Source organism: Symphalangus syndactylus, chromosome 1 (assembly GCF_028878055.3).
Source record: "Symphalangus syndactylus isolate Jambi chromosome 1, NHGRI_mSymSyn1-v2.1_pri, whole genome shotgun sequence".
NCBI lineage: Eukaryota > Metazoa > Chordata > Mammalia > Primates > Hylobatidae > Symphalangus > Symphalangus syndactylus.
In genome coordinates this window covers 89,574,185-89,588,331 of record NC_072423.2, presented here as the reverse complement: position 1 = coordinate 89,588,331, position 14,147 = coordinate 89,574,185, and the positions used below count along the sequence as shown (strand labels likewise).

General features: G+C 48.1%; 1 long non-coding RNA gene across 1 annotated transcript in view; it reads left to right on the top strand.

Moving 5' to 3' along the window:
* Positions 1–6,458: 6,458 nt before the first annotated feature.
* The window catches only part of LOC134735844 (uncharacterized), a 62,963-nt gene continuing 55,274 nt past the window's right edge, over positions 6,459–14,147 (top strand). The window contains exon 1 of the long non-coding RNA XR_010119384.1: positions 6,459–6,658. This is a non-coding gene — a long non-coding RNA (uncharacterized lncRNA). The remainder of the gene's footprint in view (positions 6,659–14,147) is intronic.

The window sequence follows — 14,147 nt, the reverse complement described above, 5'->3', positions numbered from 1 at the left end:
AGCAGTTCAAGGACGTGATCACTGGTCCAGGTCCACCAGGGACTGGGGCCTCCCCGTCCCTGGGCTGGAGAGGCTAGCTCAGTGATGCATCCACTTAGATTCCACTTAGACCTGTAGCAGGACAAGCCACAGACAAAACCCCTCAGACACCAAGTTAAAGAAGGAAGGGGTTTATTCATCTGGGAACATTGGCAAGACTCCTGTCTCAAGAGCTGAGCTCCCTGAGTGAGCAATTCCTGTCCCTTTTAAGGGCTCACAACTCTAAGGGGGTCTGCTTGAGAGGGTCGTGATCGATTGAGCAAGCAGAGGGGTACATGACTGGGGGCTGCAGGCACCGGTAATTAGAACGGAACAGAATAGGACAGGGATTTTTACAGTGCTTTTCTATAAAATGTCTGTAATCTATAGATAACATAACAGATTAGGTCAGGGGTCGATCTTTAACTACCAGGCCCAGGTGTGGCGCCAGGCTGTCTGCTTGTGGATTTCATTTCTGCCTTTTAGTTTTTACTTCTTCATTCTTTGGAGGCAGAAATTGGGCATAAGAGAGTATAAGGGGTGTTCTCCGCCCTTAATCCCCCCCCTTTGAGAATCTCACTCATTAGTGGGAGTTCTCACTTTCATTTTCACTACCTATGTCTTCTTGCAAGACAGATCAATAGTGATTCATATAGTACACTTGTGCTGAAGCATTTTGGTGAACTAAGGTAGCAATGAAGCTTTTTATCATTTGAAGAAGTACAGGTAGCAAACAAGAGAGCAGTAAGCAGGTTCCTATTGCTATTAAAACTCCTATTATAAGAGTTTTAAATCCTCCTAGCACTGGGAACCATTTTCCAAACATGGCCTCAGGGTCAAATTCATGCCATGCTTGCATGGGCACGTGTGCCAGTTTTGTCCTATCTCCAACTATGTCTTCAACTACTTGTCCTTGATCATCTATGTGTAGACAGCAATTAGTAAGGTTAAATTTCCCACGGACCCCTCCTTCAGCTGCTACTAAGTAGTCGAGAGCCAATCTATTTTGAGAGATAGCATTTCTCTTCTGAGTTTCTTGCCAGGCCAGAATAGTCAAGGCTCTGCTGATTTTATTAGTGGTTATTTCTAAGACAGCTTGTAACCGTATGATTTGGTTGATCATGTAAATGGGGGTCTGGTATCCTCACAGGCCGTCTCGTGCCCAAGTAACAGGCCCATAATATTGTGTGATTCTCTCAGGGGGCGGCCATTCATCATCTTTCCAATTTTCTATAGCTATGCTTCTCTTTTTGCGGGAAGCACAGACAGGGAAGCCCAGGAGTTCACCTGTTTTTATGGGCAGTTGGAAGAAAGATGGTTTAATAGTGCCAATAACACAACTACCTGCCCAGTGGTCAGGTGATTTGGCATAAGCTCTATGCCCACATATCCAGTATAATCCAGTGGGGGCTGTCCAATCCCGGTGGGACTCTGGGTGGGTCCACACGGTTTGCAACTTTGGGAATTTACTAAATGGATTCCTCTCTATGTGATTTGAACTCTACCAAGTGACTATTTTTGTGGTACCATTATACAGTTTCAGTCCCAGACAGCCAAGTTGTCCTACGGGGTGAGCGAATTCTTTTCCTCCTCTAGCTATGCAATATTGTCCAATAATTGAGGATTTTAGAACCCAGAAATGATCAGGATGATTCTTTTGAGCCGAGAATTCATCGGGAACTGGGTCTGTAGGTACTAATTCTCGGGCTTCCCATGGTCATTGATCTCCCATTGCAGTTCCTCCACATACATAACATGAAGTGACGCTGAGAGACTGGGCTACATGCTCGACTAATTGCAAAAATAAATTTCTTGTTTTTCCTGGAATTTCTGGTACTGGCACATTTAGTTCATCTTAGAAATTTGAAACACTGGCTCAGGAGAGCATTTGTAAACTTCTCCTCGGACCAAGTCCTGTACTGGCCAGTAGTCCTTGGTCCCTGGTTTAGGGACAGGCAGGAGGGGGGTGTTCCATGGAGCCTGGCAAGGAACTATAATTCCATAGGCTTTCAAGCGCCTGAGAGGAACCTGGATTCCTTCGAGAACTTCTCTGGGAATTGGATACTGCTTTTGTCTAATTGGTTGGGCCCCAGGCTTAACTTCTATGAGTATGGGGGCTTGGTTGACTGCCAGTCCTGGAGGATTATCCTCTGTCCATACTCGGGGCCATCGCTTAGCTAGAGCTGGTTTTATCTCTTGGCCTGGCTCGGTTAGAGAAAGTCTCCATTCTTCTTCCTGGGGGAACGTAAGGGCCGTGATAACTCCTGTTCCCAGTAACTTTAGCTGTAAAGAGCCCTGCTTTGTAAAGGAGATGGTGGCTCTCAGCTTGCTAAGCAAGCCTCTTCCTGGCAAGGGCAAGGGACAGTCAGGCATGTACAAGAACTGGTGAACCATCTCATGTCCCCCCACCGAGCAGGTCCGTGGTAGACAGAAAGCCTGCTTAGTGGAAACTCCTGTTGCTCTGATTATATCAATGGTTTTCTTGGATGAGGGGGTGACCGGGGTGTTCACTACTGAAGGTTCAGCACCACTATCAACCAAAAACTTAATGTCCTTGCCCCCAGTTGTAATCCTGACCTTGGGCTCCTTGGAGGCGCTTGAGCCTGGTCCCCTTCAGTCCAATAGCCCTTCAGCCAGATTGAACAAAGGTCCCTCGTCTTTATCTGAGGTCTTTTGTTCTGAAACACCTTGCTTTTCCTTCAGCTGGGGACACTTATCTTTCCAATGTCCTACTTCCTTACAATAGGCGCATTGGTTACAAGCATGGGCGATTAGACTGGGTATTCTTCCTGGAACCCCCCATTCCCTCTCCTTTCGGGGGAATTCCCATAATGGCCACGGCCAGTAAGTCGGCGTTTTGCCTAGCCTGGTGTTCACCTTCCTTACAGCTTTCTCTGTGGCTGGTTGCATTCACAAACACTTGATTGGCTATTTCCAGTAACTGTGAGGTATTTATACCCGCAAACCCCAGTAACTGTGAAGTATTATTCATACCTGCAAACCCAGCCTGTTTCTGCAATTTTCTCCTGATATATTCCGTGCTTTGACTAACTAAGGCCATGTTGATCATGGGCTGATTCTCAGGGCTATCTGGATCAAAAGGAGTGTACATGCAGTAAGCCTCACACAGTCTTTCATAGAATTGCGTTGGACTCTCCTCTTTTCCTTGGATGACCTCAGAGACCTTATATACATTTGTAGCCTTTTGAGCCCCTTTCCTTAGACCTTCTATTAATGCCTCATGGTACTGTCTTAGCCTCTCCATGTCTGGTCCCTTGTTCAGGTCCCACTGGGGGTCTGTTCCTGGCAGCTGAATTCTTATATGTTCTTGGGGGTTTTGGTAATTGGCTGGGACGTGCTTCTCTAGCCACTTAGTTGCCGCCTGGAGAGCCCTTCACTTTTCACCTGTATTAAAGAGGTACATGAGCAGTTGGTGGCAATCAGCCCAAGTAGGATTATGAGTCTGTATAATAGTTTGGAGCAAGTCAATTAAAGCTTGAGGCTTTTCAGTGTAAGTATTATTTTTCCAATTGAGGAGGTCAGCAGAGGTAAAAGGTTGATACACAAAGGCACGCCTTTCCACCATGTGTCCATCCTCATCTACCCCAGTATATCACTGCTCTCTTAGGAGCATTTGGATTCCAGTCTTGGGCTGTAAGCGAGCTTTCAAGGGAGGAGTTTCTCCCATGGCTTCACTTCCTCTTTTGTCTACTCTGGGTGGTCTAGGGGTGTGGTTATCTGGTGGAGTTGTAGGTGCTATGGGCTCAGGAGTGGGGAGACTTTCCTCTCGATAAGGAGAGGGTACTGCTGGTACCAATTCCTGCCATGATTCTTCTGGTGTTGGGTCGGACAGGACTTTTGGTGCTGACTTCCCTCGGCAGGTGGGAGTGAGAACCTTCCTTAACTAACTGTCCCTTTGCTACTAGTACTGCTGCTGCCTGTCCTCTTAACCACTGTGGGGGGTCCAAAACTAGCCATAACCAAGAATCTATATATGAGAACTGATCTGGGTGCCCTGGCTTACAGGTTACCCTGTGCCACACCTTTGAGACAAGGGACCTCTCCAGGCTTCCTTCTGATGGCCAACCCACCTCTAATGCTGGCCAGTCTATCTCACACAAAGCTCTAAGTTTTCCTGGTGTCATAGTGACTCCAGAGTCTCCCTTTTTTTGAAATTTTTCAACATAGTTCCTAGTGGGGTAGGCTTACTTTGTGCCTGACCCATGTTTCCTCAAGACAAAACACCATGCTCACACCACAAAACAAAGAACGGGTAAAAAGGGCACACACACACTTTTACAGTTTACACCAAATCAGAATCAAAACCAAAATCAGAGTATCAAGAAATCCAAGCCAGGTCAAAACCAAAACCAAAGTATCAAGCAATCCAAGTCAAGTCAAAAACAAAAACCAAAGTGCTAGTACAGGCACACTGTGGGTGATCAGGCCACGCTTCCACTCAAATGGAGTGGGCAAGTTCCCAAGACGAGTCCTGTCAAGCAATTCAAATCAAGTCAAAACCAAAACCAAAACCAAAACCAAAGTGCCAATAAAGGCAAGCCATGGGTGATCGGGCCACGCTTCCACTCAAATGCAGTGGGCAAGTCCCAAGGACTAGTCTCACCAAGTTTCAGTTGTCCGGACTCCAAGTGCCAGTTCCTTCCTGGTGTTCAGCCACTGCGTTGATCCTCCACGGGGGCCTGCCACACACTGCTCTGGCAAGGCGTTCCACTGGGGCAATTGCCTACCCGGGAGCGCTCTCAGGATCCACGTCGCTCAAACTGGCCAGAGTCCCCCACAGGGATGCTCCACAGGGCAGGCCTAAGCTGCCTAAGGGGCTGCCTCGACCGTCCGTTAATCACCTCACTTCCTGGTCAGGGAACCAAGAAATGTAGCAGGACAAGCCGCAGACAAAACCCCTCAGACATGGAGTTAAAGAAGGAAGGGGTTTATTCAGCGGGGAGCATCAACAAGACTCCTGTCTCAAGAGCTGAGCTCCCCGAGTGAGCAATTCCTGTCCCTTTTAAGGGCTCACAACTCTAAGGGGGTCCACTTGAGAGGGTTGTGATCAATTGAGCAAGCAGGGGGTATGTGACTGGGGGCTGCATGCACCCGTAATTAGAACAGAACAGGACAGGGATTTTCACAGTGCTTTTCTATACAATGTCTGGAATCTATAAATAACATAACTGATTAGGTCCGGGGTCGATCTTTAACTACCAGGCCCAGGGTGTGGCGCTGGGCTGCCTGCTTGTGGATTTCATTTCTGCCTTTTAGTTTTTACTTTTTCTTTCTTTGGAGGCAGAAATCGGGCATAAGACAATATGAGGGGTGGTCTCCTCCCTTAGACCCACTTAGACACTCCCTGGTTTCTGCTCACTCAGGGCTGGAGGGTGCTGTGTGCTTGAACCTCTTTAGCAGAGGGAAGCTTTGACCCCCACCCCAGGATCAAGGAAAGAGGACTCCTAAGGTAGCTGTGATTGGGGCCACACCCATCCCTCATTCAGCCTTCAGAGGTGTCTCTTCCTCCTGCCAGAGGTGGCCTCAGCCTGGGATGGGGAAACCTCACCCGGCCCCTCCCGGCCAGGCCTGGCCCAGTTCCCTGCCCCCTGCCCTCACCTCCATCCTTCCTGGTCCCTTGACTCTGGAAATCCCAGCCTCTTTCATTCATTCATTCATTCATTCACTCATTCATTCATCAATATTTGCCCCATGCTAAGCCCAGGGATGTGAAGACGAAAGAGACAGACATGGCTCCACCCTTCTTAGCACCAAAGACTCTGCTGGGATGTTTTTTCTTGATGAGTGCTGTTCGTGGGTCACACAGCTGTGTGCAGTAAGCAGCCCTTCACAGCCCCTGTTCCCACACTCAGTGTACATAATTGCAGCCCAAAAGAGCGAGGAAAGTTTTACTAAGCACCTTCCTCTAGCCAGGGGCGCCAGCTCCTTCAGTCTTCCCAGTTATCATGGGAGTGGGCACAGCTTTCCATTTCACAGATGAGGAAACTGAGGCTCAGAAGGTAAAGTATTCGGCCCCAGAAGGTCAATGCTGAAGTATGATCCTATGTTTTCCTCAGTCTGCCACCCTTGCCACCACTCCCCACCTCCTTACCCAAAGAAAAGAAAACAAACCGAACATTTGGGCTTTGCTTTTATCTCGGAGTCATCATCACAGTACAATTTCTACTCTTTTTGTTTGTTAGTTTGGTTTTGGAAAACTGAAAGTAGCTCAGGGCCTCGGGTTCTGTCTTGCAGGCCCCCAGGGCTTGGCACTGCCTCAACCCTGGTGGAGGGGGTCGCTGCCCTCTGAGAACACTGCCGTATAGGCTCCCTCCCTGCTGCCCACCCCCATAAGTTACCCCTGCCCCTTTCACCCCTCCGGGCCTCTAGGTCCAGAAACCTCTGGGCCCCTGTCCCCGTTCAGACCCCAGATCCCTGGCGGGAGTTTCCTGTCCCCATCACTGCACTTTCCATGACACAAGAGGAAGTCAGCTGAGCCCAGGCTGGGTTTTCCAGGCAGCGCGGCCCAGTAGAGGCTGAAGGTGGGGGAAGGGGTTGCTGAGCCCCCAGGGCCGGGTGTCAGAACCTCCTCAGCCTCTACCGGAGAGGTGCCTGCCGGTGCTGCCCTGGGCCACACCAGGTAACCTGGGGTGGGGTGTGCCTGTGTCTGTCACCCCTCTGGACTCGGTGACTCCTCAGTGCCCCCAAGTGTGCCCTCTTCACTGGGGCAAAGGGGCACTAGGATGTGGGGAAAGGGGAGGAGCTGAGGGTGGGAGGTAGGAGGGGAAGGAGGCTGAGGAATGTGACTGGTGCATAGTAGGACCTCAGGGTTTGTTGAATGAATGAAGGAAGAAATCTATGGAATGATTTCCAAAGATAATGGATGGCCTGGTGGCCAGATGAGAAGGGCGGAAGAGGCCTGCAAGTGTGTGTGGATGACTCAGTGACCTGGATCCTTGGAAACCTCTGTTTGGCTGTGGGGGTGGGGGCATCCAGGGAGCTGTCTTTGCAACACTCCCCTCCCCGCCAGCTCAGGAAGTGCCTCTCCTCCCCTAGCTTCATTCCTACCCAGTTTGTCTGTTGGTGGGGGGGTGGGGAGGGGGAGAAGGAGGATCTAGGATCCAGGTCTGGACATGCATGTGACGTGAAGTGTGGTGGAGACGCGCTGGCCTGGTGGCACCTGCATTCGAGTCTCACCTTTGGCACCTTTGCAGTCAAGTCCCTGTCATGCTCTGGGCCGAGGTTGGCTCATCTGCAAAACGTGGAGATTGGATGGTCCCGAGGCCCAGCTCTCTTGTCCTAGGAACCCAGCATGAATGTGTTCGACTGGCGTGCTGAGTCCAGTCAGAGGTGGGGGATTTCTCTGTGTGGGGCCTGGAGGTTTACCTCTTTGACTAGTGTGAGAGGGAGCTGAGTGTTGAGTGAGTGTCAGGGCTTTGGGGAGGGGCAGAAGAGTGAGGATTCCAAGTGGCCTGAACAGGGTCCCGCTGGCTTGGGAAGGTGTCTCAGTGTGTGTACTTTCCCCAAGTCCAGGTGCAAGTCTAGCAGCTGGGGAGGAGGCCGTCTTGCCTGGAGGGACAGATAAGGCTCCCCCACCGACCCCCTACTTTCCTAGCCCCTCACAGACAACACTAGACAGCCTCCTGTGACTTCTGGAAGGTCTGTGATCAGTGGTACCCTGGAGTGGGAGGGCTGGTTGGCTCAGGCTGCGTTCGCCCCCGCCTCTGCTAGGCCCACCTCAAGTTCCCCTCACTGGGGCTGTGTTCCTGGAGCCCCTTTCCATTGCTACCTGCCCCCTACCCAGGCCTGCTACAGGCCTGCCCACAGCCCGGGGTACCAGTCACACATCCCACAGCCTGAGGCCCTGAGGACTCAGCACTCATGTTCATTCTTCCGCTGCTACTGTAAGATTAGACTTGTTCGACCATAAGGCATAGGCTTTGGTTGAGAAAATAAGGCCTCCTAGTAGTGTACAACAGGTGTTAATGAAGGCAGTTGTTCGTGTGAAATAATTGGGATCAGAGAGGTTATGTGAATTCTCCAAGGTGCACAGATAACCAACAGTGAGCTTTGGACTGGATCGCCAGGCCTCCTCTTCCACAGGCACCCCTTTCCCTGGCGCAGCCTCTCTCTCATCTCAGGCTGGTGCTTCCCTTGGCCATTTAGGGGTTTTGCTGTGTCACAGTAGAGATCTTGGGGGCCTAGGAGGCCGGCTGACCCAACAGTGTGTCCTCCGTGTGGCAGCCTTGGCTCTGGAGCCTCAGATCCCATCTGTAAAATGGGTGGAACACAGCCTGCCTTGAAGGGATGTTGGGAGGCTGGCCGGGCGTGCCTGTGGAAAGGCTCACGTGGCGGTCAGCATGCAGAGCTTCAGCATGGCTCTCAGCTTCTTAGAGCAGTGCTTAGTGTTTCTGAAGGCCTGACACTTGTCAGGAGTGCTCCTGCCTTCTCTCCCCCACACCTAGCATCCGGCACAAAGCTATTTCTTGAACAAATGAATGACTGACAGAGAAGCTTTCAGCAGGGACACATGAAACAGACTGACAAGCACACCCTGCTCCCTGTGCCCCTCACCACCGCCCTGAGCTTCCAGCCCAGTGGGGAGACTACCTGACAGGCAACTGGGACACAGCATGGAAAGGCCAGGCCTGAGGGAGCACAGAGGGGGATGTGTGTCCAATCCAGCCTCTGGGAAAATCAGGGAAGGCTTCCTGGAGGGGGTGACATCTAGATGAAGACCCAAAGGATGAGTGCTTTTCCAGCTTGGTGGTGGGATCAATTTTCCAGGCTGAGAGAAGCATGAGGACAATGACTTCTGAGTCCTGCTAGCGTAGTGGCTTCTAGATGGGTCCAGAAGTGGGAAGCTGTGGGCAGCATCCTGGCTCAGCCCCTCACTGGCTCCGTGCCTAGGGTGGAGTCTCTCCCCCGGGTCTCAGTTTATCTGTGAAATAAAGGCGCTGCACCAGATGGTCCGCCAGATTCCTCAATCTGTGAGTTGAAGCTTGGAATCTCATTTAAAGAATATCAGTTACCAGAAGCTGGAAAATCAATACAGCCATTTTTAAGGGACAAAATGGCAAAAGCCACATTAAAAAAAAAAAAAATCTCATATACACTATTACCTTTAGAGAAGCCTGCTATACTCACCAGGGTGCAAGGCAGTACGCACAGGGGTGCTGAAGTCACCAAGGGATAATAAAACATGGAAAGAAAGGGCAAAGGGCAAATAAGTTCCAAACCAGCTACACTCTGGAATAGTCGGGAATACAGCCATCAAGAAAGGGCTCATAGATCCCCATATCCTGACACAGATAAATGTCCATGATATTTTTGCTCAGTGAAAACATTAAATTTCAGAACAATTTATATATTGCAATCTTATTTTCATAAAATAAAAATATGAATGAGTTGAACAGTTTCTACATTTACAGAAATTAATTGTGGGAGTGAGATTTGATCAAGATGGTAGCGTGAGGTTGGGTAGGGATTTTATTTTATGCACATAAAAGGGGTCTGCAGAAAATCTTTTAAAGAAAAAAGTTCTGGTATTTGTTTGTATAATTATATATAACATAACATTTTTATAACATGATTTTTTGATAATAAAAATAATGCATGTTTTTGTGAAAAATTAGCAAAACTATAGAATATAAAGAAAAAATGAAACCACTCACAATCCTACCATTCATTATGACCACTGTTAATATGTTATATATTTTATTCTTTTCAATTTATAATTATGATAATCTACTGTTTCAAAATTAGTATCATGTATTTGTGATATACATGTTTATATGTACGAGGTATATATATTTTATATAAATTATATATCTTTTATAAATATACTTAAAAAGATATATAATACACAAAGATATCTATATGTAGATATATATAGAGAGATATCTTTGTATCCTGCTTTTTTTCTTAAAGTATATCTTGAGTGTCGTGCCATAGACTTGTATAACACGATTTCTTTTTTTTTTTTTTTGTCTTTTTTGAGACGGAGTCTCGCTCTGTCACCCAGACTGGAGTCCAGTGGCATGATCTCAGCTCACTGCAAGCTCTGCCTCCCGGGTTCACGCCATTCTCCTGCCTCAGCCTCCCGAGTAGCTGGGACCACAAGCGCCCGCTACCACGCCCGGCTAATTTTTTTGTATTTTTAGTAGAGACGGGGTTTCACCGTGTTAGCCAGGATGGTCTCGATCTCCTGATCTCGTGATCCGCCCACCTCGGCCTCCCAAAGTGCTGGGATTACAGGCGTGAGCCACCGAGCCAGCCAACATGGTTTTTAAAAATGGGTCTACAATAGCTAATAAAAGTTCTGATGTTTACTTAACCAATCCCTATTATTGGACATTTGTGGTGTTTACTCTTTTTTTTTGTTTTGTTTTTATTTTTGTGAGACAGTATCTCAGTCTGTCGCCCAGGCTGGAGTGCAGTGGTGCGATCACAGCTCACTGCTACTTTGACTTCCTGGGCTCAAGCGACCCTCCTTCCTCGGCCTTAGCTGGGACTACAGGCATGAGTTACCACGCTTGGTTAATTTTTAAAAACAAATTTTTTGTAGAGATAGAGTCTCACTGTGTTGCCCAGGCTGGTCTCAAACTCCTAGGCTCAAACGATCCTCCTGCCTCAGCCCCGCAAAGTGCTGGGATTACAGGCGTGAACCACTTTGCCCAGCTCCTCATTTTTTTTTTTTTGCTATTAAAAATAACTGTGATAAATATTTTTGCACAATCATATCCTTATTTCCTTTAATTAGAATTATTTGAATCAAGGATTATGACCATTTTGAATACTAAAAGCACACTATAAAAATTGAATTAGTTATCTCCGTCCCAACTTAGTTCGAGAGGATCTGAATACTGATTGGCTGAGTTTACTTAAAGAGGGACACACTTGAGTAGGTTTATAACTACTTTAGGGATCAGGATTTTTCTGTTCCATGATGGGCACTCTAGGTGCCCTGTGACCGTCAGTGTGGAAGAGGTCCAGGCCCACCTCGGGGGACAAATTTGATGTAAGAATAAGACATGTTTCTGATCATTAGTGAGTGTCCAGGACTCCATCTTGGGGGACAAATTTGATATAAGAGTAAGACATGTTTGTGATCATTTACTGAATGTCCAGGACATTCCTCGAGTGACTTCTGTTTGTCTTTGATGGTGGGTCCTTCCCTTTGCCCATTGCTGGGAGGTTTGGAGGAGCCGAGGTCACCAGCTTTGTTTCAGAGATGAGGAGACTGGAGTTCTGAGAGATGAGGGGATGGGTCCAGGTGCAGTCAGCCTTGGCCTGCGGCAAGAGGCAGGTCCCCAAGGCAATCTGGGGACAGTCGGTTCTGGTCTGGTGTGGAGGGTGGGAGGGCATAGTTCAATAACTTCTACCCCATCCACACCCATGTGGAGCGCTCACCTCGATATGTGTCCCAGCAAGCCCCAACACTTCAGCATGGGTTATGTGTTCCTAATTCTGTAAGCTCTTCTGAGGCCAGGGCCATGTTGGGTTGACCCTGTGGGATGATCTGGAAACAAATACTTATTGGTGTTATACGTGGTGATAATGATGATAGTGATGATCATGTCAATGATAAGAATGATGATAATGGCAGTAATGATGATGATGGTGATGAAATGATGAAGATGATGGTGATGATGTCAATTATGATGATGGTGATAATAGCTACCATTTACTAAGGGCTTACACTGTGCTAGGGACTCTATGTAATTACATTATCTTGTTTTCTTTCCCCAGAGTGAGTATGCCACCTTGGCCGGGCGTAGTGGCTCATGCCTGTAATCCCAGCACTTTGGGAGGCCGAGGCAGGAGGATCACTTGAGCCCAGGAGTTAAAGACCAGCCTGGGCAACATGGCGAAACCCTGTCTCTATAAAAAATTTTAAAAAAATTAGCCAGGCATGGTGGTGTGTGCCTGTAGTCCCAGCGGAGATGGGAGGATTGCTTGAGCCCAGGAGGTTGAGGCTGCAGTGAGCTGTGATCATGCCACTGCACTCCAGCCTGGGTGACAGAGTGAATATATACCTACCACCTTCACTGATATGGAGGATGACTTGAGGTGGCTCACAGATGAGCATTTTTATCTTAATAATGTGTTTGTTTTACTTTATATTAATTTATATACTGAAAATAGATAACTAGCTCACCAGATTCATGATTTATACATTTCATTTTTAGATTAACTAGTGAGTTGATTTAAAGGAAAAATATCAAGTAAAAATAATACTTGGTACTTGGATAAGGTAAACGTGAATGGAAATTTTGAATCATTGACATTTGGAAGCATTTGGGGGCAGATATCATTTTTATTCTATTTTGCAGAGGAGTGAGTAGATACTTAGAGTTTAATTAGCCTGAGATTATACACCATCCAGGTGGTAAAGCTGGGCTGGAACCCAGATGCTTAATTTAAAACAACAACAACAACTTTTTACTTAAATATGGGATACACACAGCACAGTGCATGCAGTGTGTTATAAATGTAACTTCACACACTGCATGTGCTTGTGTAACCAGCACCTGGGAGGCTCCCCACTGCCCCGCACTGCTTCCTACCCAGGTATCCACTGTCTTGACTTCTGTTATCATGGACTGGCTTTGCCTTTTCTTTGAACTTTATTTTATTTATTTTTTGAGACAAGAGTCTGTCACCCAGGCTGGAATGCAGTGGTGCCATCTTGGCTCACTGCAGCTTCTGCCTCCCAGGTTTAAATGAGTCTCCTGCATCAGCCTCCAGAGCAGCTGGGATTACAGGTGTGCACCACCATGCCTGGCTAATTTTTATTTTTTTAGTAGAGATGGGGTTTCGTCTTGTTGGCCAGGCTGGTCTTGAACTCCTGGCCTCAAGTGCTCCATCTGCCTCAGCCTCCCAAAGTGCTGGGATTACAGGTGTGAGCCACTGTGCTGGGCCCTTTTCTTTGAACTTTAAATGTATCACAAAGTTTATACCTTTTGTGTTTCAATTTTTTCACTCAGTGTGCTTGGATGATTCATCCATGTTATTATGTATAGGAGCTTGTTCTTTTTCATTGCTGTATAGTACTCTGCTGTGTGACTATACCACCATTTATTTGCACATTCAACCACGACAGGCATTTGGTCATACAAAGTCTACATCTTTTAACCTTGAAGCTCTGCTGCCACCCGCAGATACCTGCATATCACAGAGTAAACAGGACTTTCTCTCAGAGAGCTGGAGACCAAGGAGGGTGTGAAACACACAAAGCCACAATTACAGAGGCAGGAGCTTTCCCAATTGTAGAGTGGCCTCGAGGTGGCCTGGGTGGTGTATGGTTTGGACACTCTTAATGCCTCTCTTGGAGCACTGCACTTTACAAAGCATTTGCACAGAAGCATCGCACTTCATGTCCCTGACAGCCCTGTCCCCGCGCAATCAAGGAGGAAACTGACTACGACACCCCCAGTGAAACAGAAACAGAGGCAGAGGCTGCACTTGCATCTCCGGATACTAAGTCCTTGGCTGTTTATACCTCGTTCCAGTTGCCTGGTAAATCCAGGGGAGATCTGAGGCCCTGGAGATCCTTTCTGTCCCTTGCAGGGAACTTGTAGTCTGGGATTTGAGTCTCCCTCTGTGAAGGATTTAAAGGCAAAACAAGTCTCTGATGTTTTTGGAGTGGAAATCTGCCTTCCCTAGAGCCTCACTTTACTTCATCTGCAAAGCAGGGGAGGGTCTCTGCTCCCGGGCAGGGCAAGCGTTGTGGTCACCATTGTCAATAACAACCCCTGCCTGTGTCTGCCTCGAGTCATCCTCACTGAGCGTGGCACTTTCACATTCATCACTGAGATCGACCTAATCTTCATAACAACCCGGGGAGGAAGACAGCGAAGATGACATTTGCCCCATCTTTCAGAGAGGTGAAGCGCCCTGCCCATGAGCACACAGCAAGTTAAGGAACCAACAGGGACCCAGGGCTTCTGATTCTCCCGCTGAGAGGATACCCTCCGCTCGATCAGGCATTGTCCTCTACAGGAGGCCTTCTGTTAGGACATACCCCACTCTGAGGCCGTGGGGCCCTACGCACAGGAGCATGGCGGTCCAGCAACGTTAGGGGGCTTCCCCAGGATGCTCAACAAGAAGGGTTGGGCTGGTGGGAA